The sequence below is a fragment of the Patagioenas fasciata genome, chromosome 5 (assembly GCF_037038585.1).
Source record: "Patagioenas fasciata isolate bPatFas1 chromosome 5, bPatFas1.hap1, whole genome shotgun sequence".
NCBI classification, from domain to species: domain Eukaryota; kingdom Metazoa; phylum Chordata; class Aves; order Columbiformes; family Columbidae; genus Patagioenas; species Patagioenas fasciata.
In genome coordinates this window covers 38,290,001-38,297,500 of record NC_092524.1, presented here as the reverse complement: position 1 = coordinate 38,297,500, position 7,500 = coordinate 38,290,001, and the positions used below count along the sequence as shown (strand labels likewise).

The 7,500-nt window shown below is 38.9% G+C and overlaps 1 protein-coding gene across 9 annotated transcripts in view; it reads left to right on the top strand.

The window, feature by feature from the left end:
- Nucleotides 1-7,500, top strand: part of CDIN1 (CDAN1 interacting nuclease 1) — a 124,317-nt gene that overhangs the window by 35,413 nt on the left and 81,404 nt on the right. Inside the window, exon 1 of one of the 9 annotated variants that reach the window (XM_071809352.1) lies at nucleotides 5,440-5,512. The exons of 7 other annotated variants lie outside the window; for them this stretch is intronic. The gene's annotated coding sequence lies outside the window, so the exon portion shown is untranslated. Of the gene's footprint in view, nucleotides 1-5,439; nucleotides 5,513-5,559; nucleotides 5,579-7,500 lie in introns of those variants that run through there. One more of the 9 variants, XM_065839500.2, reaches the window with a different exon arrangement.

The following is a 7,500-nucleotide window of genomic DNA, read 5'->3' as shown; positions in this document are numbered from 1 at the left end:
GGTTGGCAACAAAATCTGTTGAAAGAAAAAAAATAAATCTTTTATATAAAAGACATCAGTACTAATGATGGAGATGTCTTCCACCAACTGGCCTATGCTCCTAGGAAAGGAGCTTGCCCTTACAGAAATTAGAGTAACAGATAGTGTAATACCTTTAGTACTCCTTTTAAAATAAATATGGGACATGCACTTAAATTCTGCCCAAGTAGTTGTAGTGTGAAACTGTGCATTTCATGGCCTAGTCTTCTTCCATTCCAGAAAACAGACTTCTTGATTGGATACCTTTTTTTAGAATTTTCCGGTAACTTTGGTCTCTAGTGTAGAGATTACTGTGATATCACACTGAATTCCCTATTTATGCAGTATAATGCTGTTGCAGTCAAAAACACTGTTGAGTTCTCTACAATTTCTTACATGAAGAAACAGTGCTTGGAATTGACCTCTATACCACTTACTATGTTTTTAAATACATCAAAGACAATTATGCTATAGTAATAACCATTCTTCATGTTGTCAAAGAAAAGTATGCAGTTTCTGGATGCAAACAAAATATGTCCTTTTAGTGTTTTCACTGTTTGGGTTTGATCAGGGGAGCATTGTGTGCCAGTTTTCAGTCTGTGACAAGCTTCAGGTTCTGTTGGGATGCTGAACAATTTGAAGAATGTGCTTTATGTATCCTTTAAAGAATGTGCTCTCTCTATGTATCAATTGACTTTAAAAAGTTCAAAACCTATTATTCAACCAAGCACTGTAATAATTCTTATTACCATGTTAAATTACCTTATTAAATCTCTCAGATTATTCTATCAATGTATGGAAGATTAACTCTTAACAAAACTGGAGGGCCAAGGGGAGAGGTTGCCTTATAAAAGTATAATGAAACCCTGTAAACATAACATCATATATTGTAGTTACCTCTGTATCCTAAAAATAAAAATAAAATTGACGTCATCAAAATACATAAATTCTGCACTTATAATCTTTTTAAGAGATTGAATTCCAGGTGTTGAATTCCAGAATGCAAAATGGTATTCTAGATGTGGTCTAGTAAATGCTAAGGAAAGGAGATAATCACTTTCCTCAGTCTACTGCCTCTGCTCCTTTTAGCAAAGCCTGGGTTGCTATTTTCCACCTTCCTTGCCACAAGCCAGTGCTGGCTCACCTTCAGCTTGCTGCCCAGCCAGGGCCCTCCGATCCTTTTCTGCAGAGCTGCTCCCTAGCCAGTCCATCTAAGCCTGTGTGGTTACCAGACATTCCTCCTTCCCAGGTACGGGACTCTCTATTTCCCCTTGATGCATTTCATTAAATTCCTGCTGGCCATTTCCTCTAGTCTGTCTAGGTGACTCTGAATGGCACCCCTGCCTCTCAGTTGAGTCTCATCTGCAAACATGAGGAAAATATACTGTTTTGCATCCTTCCAGGTCATCGGTAAAGATGATAAACAGGAACAGGAATTCATGATTGCAGCTACATAAAGAGGAAGAAGTGCAAAAACTTACACATTTTTTTAGATCTTACCTTTTCTGCCCTCTTTTTATTTACACTTAGATAATAATGTAAAATACATTTTCCAGCTGTATATGTATTACATATGACTACGTGCTATTGATTAGTTACATGACAATAACAAGTGTATGAGGTCAGAATATCCTCCCACCTTCCTCTACTTTCTCTTATCTATTGAATAAGCAACTTTAAAAGAGAAACCAATATCAACAGGCTTTCTACACTCACCTTTTGGTGAAATGTTCTAAAGAAATAGGCAGTTTATATGTTCAAGTTGAGCAAAGCAGTACTGGTGTCCGTCACTTCTATTGAAATGCATCTACAGTCCACTTACCAAGTGAAGGTAGAGAGATGGAAGACACAAATAAGAAAACAGTTCTTACACAAGCATTACAAATTACACAGTACAACTATAATTGCTGGATTTTTGACAGTATGTATAATGAAAGGTCTTCAAAACTGTGACTTCAGAATTGTCTAGGACATTTATACAGCATACATAAAATAAAGAATCTGTTTATTCCAAGAACACTGCTGAAATGTGAGGCCCTTTTATGTCAACAATCTTCAACATACATAAAATTAATTTCAAATTTCTATCACCTCTTCAAGAAAATGGTTCACACTTAGCTTTTAGAAATTATTTTCAGCTCTAATGAAGTTCTTAAGCAAGAATCTCAAATTACTTAAATTTCCAGGAATTAAAATATATATTTTAATAAGTCTTACTTCGCATTTTTCCTTATTACAAAGTGTTTGCTACCTGCTATATATACTGTAGGAATATGCTTCATCTTGCAGAAGTGTGTTGCCATTGACTAGTTATCAGGGTGCACTAATGCAGAATCCATAGAGGTAAGGATTTGGTTTCAGGCTGATAGCCTGTAGTTACCTTAAAATAGAGCACATTTAAGAGAATTTGCTTAACAAATCTAGATGCAGAACAGGGCCCATCACTGATCTTTTAAACTGTGAAAACGTGAAATGCAATATATTTCTGATTGTAAAAACAATCTCAAATATAATGCAATCTTCATTTTATGTTTGCTGAATATGCAGAAACTTAAATTGCAATAGGTTGCCTTCTGGTAAAAATTACAGGTACAATAATCACAGTACACCGTGGCAGTATTCTGTTGTACTTTTTTGTGTGTTTTTCCACATGGATGAAATTTTTTTCAAGCCAATTAGTATCAGAAAACAAGAGCTTTTTACTTAAGTTAGGAGTATTTTGCTGGGTGACTTCTGACTGTGGTCCATTAACTTTGCATTCTGTTGACAGATGGTGTAAGTGTTCAACAAGATAAAATTGTGTAAAATACAGTTTCTTTGCATTTGCACAGATATTATTAAACACAGAGAGAGTCTTGAGAAAGTATCATCTTTAATACTGACCACTGACAGTGTTTCTAAACAAGCATTTCTCCATCTTCCTGTCTTTGAATTCATATTGATAATGCAGAATATTTTTGCAAAGACAGGGTCAGGAAGTATACCAGATGTTTAAATTGTGCTCCCAGAAGTTCCCTCTCTGGAAAAGAAATAATACCATTTTTAAGACATCTCATTACTGTGTATCTTCCTCTTGACTATGGGAAACATCTATATTCCTTTAGTTGCCTGGGTGAGAGTGGAAAGCCAGTAGGATAGAGACAGCTTTCAAAGCAGATTAGTTGCACTAGTGAAAACAAATTCTGTGTTCTCAAAACAGAAACAAGAAAGATTCCTCTCATTGCATGTCCGGAATTGATTCTGCCTCTGAAGAGTACACTGCATTTTTTTTATCTGCTTGTCAGTATTTCACTTTTTTCTCTTTTAGGAATGGGAAACTTTTTCCTTCACCATTAGATTAACTGCTATTTTAACATGCCATGTTGTAGTCTTGTCATGTAGGGATGCTATTAGAGAACAGGTCTCATGCAGGTATTTATAGCAAACTTATCTTACAAGTGAAAACTGGCAACTAAATTAAAACTTTTGCTGAAGAAACTGGGGAGTGGTTCTAGAGTGCCAGCGTTGGATGCATGTGAGCAGCTTGTTTTCATCCAGTTAACTCTTGCATGAGAAAAGCGTAATGGAACAGAAGGAGGAGTCTGAGGCTACAATGCAAAGGAATAGTTTTCATTTGACCAGTTTAATTATATACTTTCAACATGAATACTGACATCAGTTTAGTGAAGCCAGCACCCTTGGTCTTTCTGTACAACTTTCTGTACAACTTAACTTTAAATAACTTATGTGGTCTATTAATGTTACAAATTCTGCTTTTTGTTTCCGTAAAGTAGATGTTCATTTCTATAAAATGAATTTTGCAGGAGATTTTCAAGAAAAAAGTTCTCTTGTATAATTAACCGTTGAACTTGTTTTGTTCTTTTCTTTTTCTATGTTGCAAAATATTTGTTTTTATTTCCACTTATTCTGGACAGCATGCGCAACTGAAGTGAATGATGTTGACATGACTGGGTTTCTAACCACTACGTATCACCTTCTTCTTGATGATCTGGAAATACTATAATAGCTTATTCACTAGCCATACTTGAGTTTTGGTCCAAGTAGTGCTCCCAGTTTACAAGTGAAACAGTTGAAACATGAACAGGTTAATTAACTTGGCCAAAGTCCTATAGAGAGCTTGTGTCTAGGCAAAGACAAGGATTGAATCTTACACTTGACAGGCATGGATTTATGAGAGCTAGACACTTCTGAATCCACCATGTACTCATTCCCTGCTTCCTCTTTAAGCTAGAAGGGAAAAAATGGATGGACACAAAATGACAGGCGATTTTTCTCTTATAAAGGTTAAAGTCTGTTGTCCACTTTTTCAGAGAAAATTCAGTAGCTTTTCTGTAAGACTGAGCAAGGCTCAGTCTTCCCATTTCTGTATAAACATCTGATGAAATGCATCCTCAATAGTGCACTGATAAATTGGTACTGGAGAGAATTTTTCTTGAGACAGTATTGCTGAGAAAAGCTGTTTGCCTTGAGATCACAAAAGTTACTTCTCATTGGACTATTCCACTGTCTAGAATATATTAGAGAAAGCGTATGTTCTAAGTAGACGAAGAACACGCTTGGTGTTGAACATACTTGGTGTTAAGCATGGCACATTGATAAGCTACTTGACCAATGTCATCTCAGATTTTAGATCATGGCCCTCAACTACATTAAGCTGTTTGTTTGTAGAAATTGGTATCTTGACAATCATGGGAGCTACACATGCTGTAGTGTGAGATGCATTCCTTCCACAACAGATTCAATAACATCTGTGTAAATATTGCTACTCCAGCGTAACATAACAGCAGTTGGAATGGGCCTTGCTGTCTTCTCTAAACATACCTTTCATTGCAAATAACCCAATTTAAACTTCTCTTCAAACCCTCCCCTAGCATATATGCAACACTGTGCTGAAGCAAAAACATTAAATCCCTGTCTTACCACCAGTTTTGTCCTGTCCTTAATAACTACAGCATCCATGTGCTTTGTATTGGAAGAGCTAAAAAACCATTTTGTGACTTTACTTAAGAAAGACTCTGCTTGAGCAAAAAGGATAAAAGCTAAAAAGGGTGCTGAATGCGATGCAAGAAGGGTGTTACTGAGACATCTCAGTTAAAAAGTTGACAATACAACAAAATGCAGGAAGAGTCATCTGAAAGGGAGATCCAAATGTTTGACATCCTCAGAACTGTCTTAAATAGCTAATGGAAAACACCAAAGAAAACACTGAAAAGCAGTTTAAAAAGCACTGAAAACCAATGAAAAACAATTTACTGAGGGCTGCTGCTGGTATTTTTTTTTTCATGTAGGATCCATGACACTGAAAGCTCTCCTTAGGTTAGTTATTCCAACCTTTTAGTTAAAATAAAACAAACTCATTTTTTAATTTATATTTTGGGTCTTTTTTCTCTGAAAGGTGATAGAGCCTGCAAGCAATAAACCTACCTGAGTTCAATCGCTTCTTTGACCTAGGAGACTGGAACCCACTCTTCGAAAACCCCACGCAAATACGCAGGTCAACAAAGTATAAAGCTGCCAGCTGAGATCTGTTCTGATTTTTTAAAGGAGTCGTTAAAATTAGGTAGGCCAGACCATGCAAAAAATGTATGTAAAACTCTCAGACAGGAGGTGAAGACAGGACATCCCAGCCCTTCTCAGTTGTGTTGGTTCATGGTTGCAGCACGGTCACTACTGAGCTCTTCAGTGCCATGGAGTCCCTGATACAGCTCAGCAGCAGAACTCTGGGCTCCTTCTGCGTTAAACCACAGCTGTAGAAGGGAGATGTTGATTGAGTGAGGTGGGTTCACTGAAGGCCACCAGGATGGCAAAGGGGCTGGAGCACTTACCTGTGAGAAGAGGCTGAGGGAACTGAGGCTTGTTCAACTGGGAGAGGAGATGGTTTCAGGGGAAGAGCAGCCTGGTGGTGTCTATGGGGAGGCAGTGAGGAAGACAGATGCAGGCTGTTGGCAGTGTTGACATGGTGGTAGGATGAGAAACAGGTATGAAACACGAGACATGTACAACTTAACTTTAAATAACTTCTGTGGTCTATTAATGTTACAAATTCTGCTTTTTGTTTCCGTAAAGTAGATGTTCATTTCTATAAAATGAATTTTGCAACAGATTTTCAAGATAAAAGTTCTCTTGTATAATTAACCCTTGAACTTGTTTTGTTAAACATTGAAATCATGGTGTTATAAAATAAGTATTGATGTTATCCAAAGTTTATTGCATATGTATGAATGAAGAAATAAACATGATCTAGGTGTGATTATCTAAGGAAAACTTCTACAGAAGATTGAAATTGAACATAGTAGCTGTAATTATGTAAAAGGAAGTCTATTACTCTGTGATAAAACTGTCAAAATAATGATTGGGGCCTCCTACAAATAATCCAGAAAATCAATAAAACTAATCCTATGTCATAGCTTGAGAATTTAGAAATTGTATTTTGACCTTAATTCATGATGGAGCTATTCAAATCATATTTAATAAATGGGTTATAGTACTTCTTAACTTAAAACTCTTCCTCAATAGTTTTCCCCAGTGAAAAAGGGAATGTATGTCCAGTCCACATGATATGCATGTTATTTTGCTGATTACTTACTCTTTTTTAAGAATTATTGGTTGACTTTGATCTGTTGTTCAGGTACACTAAATTTACCATGAAACCTCTCCCAGAAAATTCTTTGTGGCTCAACAACCCTGTTTGGGGTGGTTAGAAAAAATCCAGTCCTTTTTTCCCTGCAATTTACTTTATTCTCCATTCTATTTAAGAGCTATATCCAAATGCCTTCCAGCAGTGTGTTAAGCTGCATGACTGCATCTCTTCTCTTCTCTTCTCTTCTCTTCTCTTCTCTTCTCTTCTCTTCTCTTCTCTTCTCTTCTCTTCTCTTCTCTTCTCTTCTCTTCTCTTCTCTTCTCTTCTCTCCTCTCCTCTCCTCTCCTCTCCTCTCCTCTCCTCTCCTCTCCTCTCCTCTCCTCTCCTCTCCTCTCCTCTCCTCTCCTCTCCTCTCCTCTCCTCTCCTCTCCTCTCCTCTCCTCTCCTCTCCTCTCCTCTCCTCTCCTCTCCTCTCCTCTCCCCTCCTCTCCTCTCCTCTCCCCTCCTCTCCCCTCCTCTCCCCTCCTCTCCCCTCCTCTCCCCTCCTCTCCCCTCCTCTCCCCTCCTCTCCCCTCCTCTCCCCTCCTCTCCCCTCCTCTCCCCTCCTCTCCCCTCCTCTCCCCTCCTCTCCCCTCCTCTCCCCTCCTCTCCCCTCCTCTCCCCTCCTCTCCCCTCCTCTCCCCTCCTCTCCCCTCCTCTCCCCTCCTCTCCCCTCCTCTCCCCTCCTCTCCCCTCCTCTCCCCTCCTCTCCCCTCCTCTCCCCTCCTCTCCCCTCCTCTCCCCTCCTCTCCCCTCCTCTCCCCTCCTCTCCCCTCCTCTCCCCTCCTCTCCCCTCCTCTCCCCTCCTCTCCCCTCCTCTCCCCTCCTCTCCCCTCCTCTCCCCTCCTCTCCCCTCCTCTCCC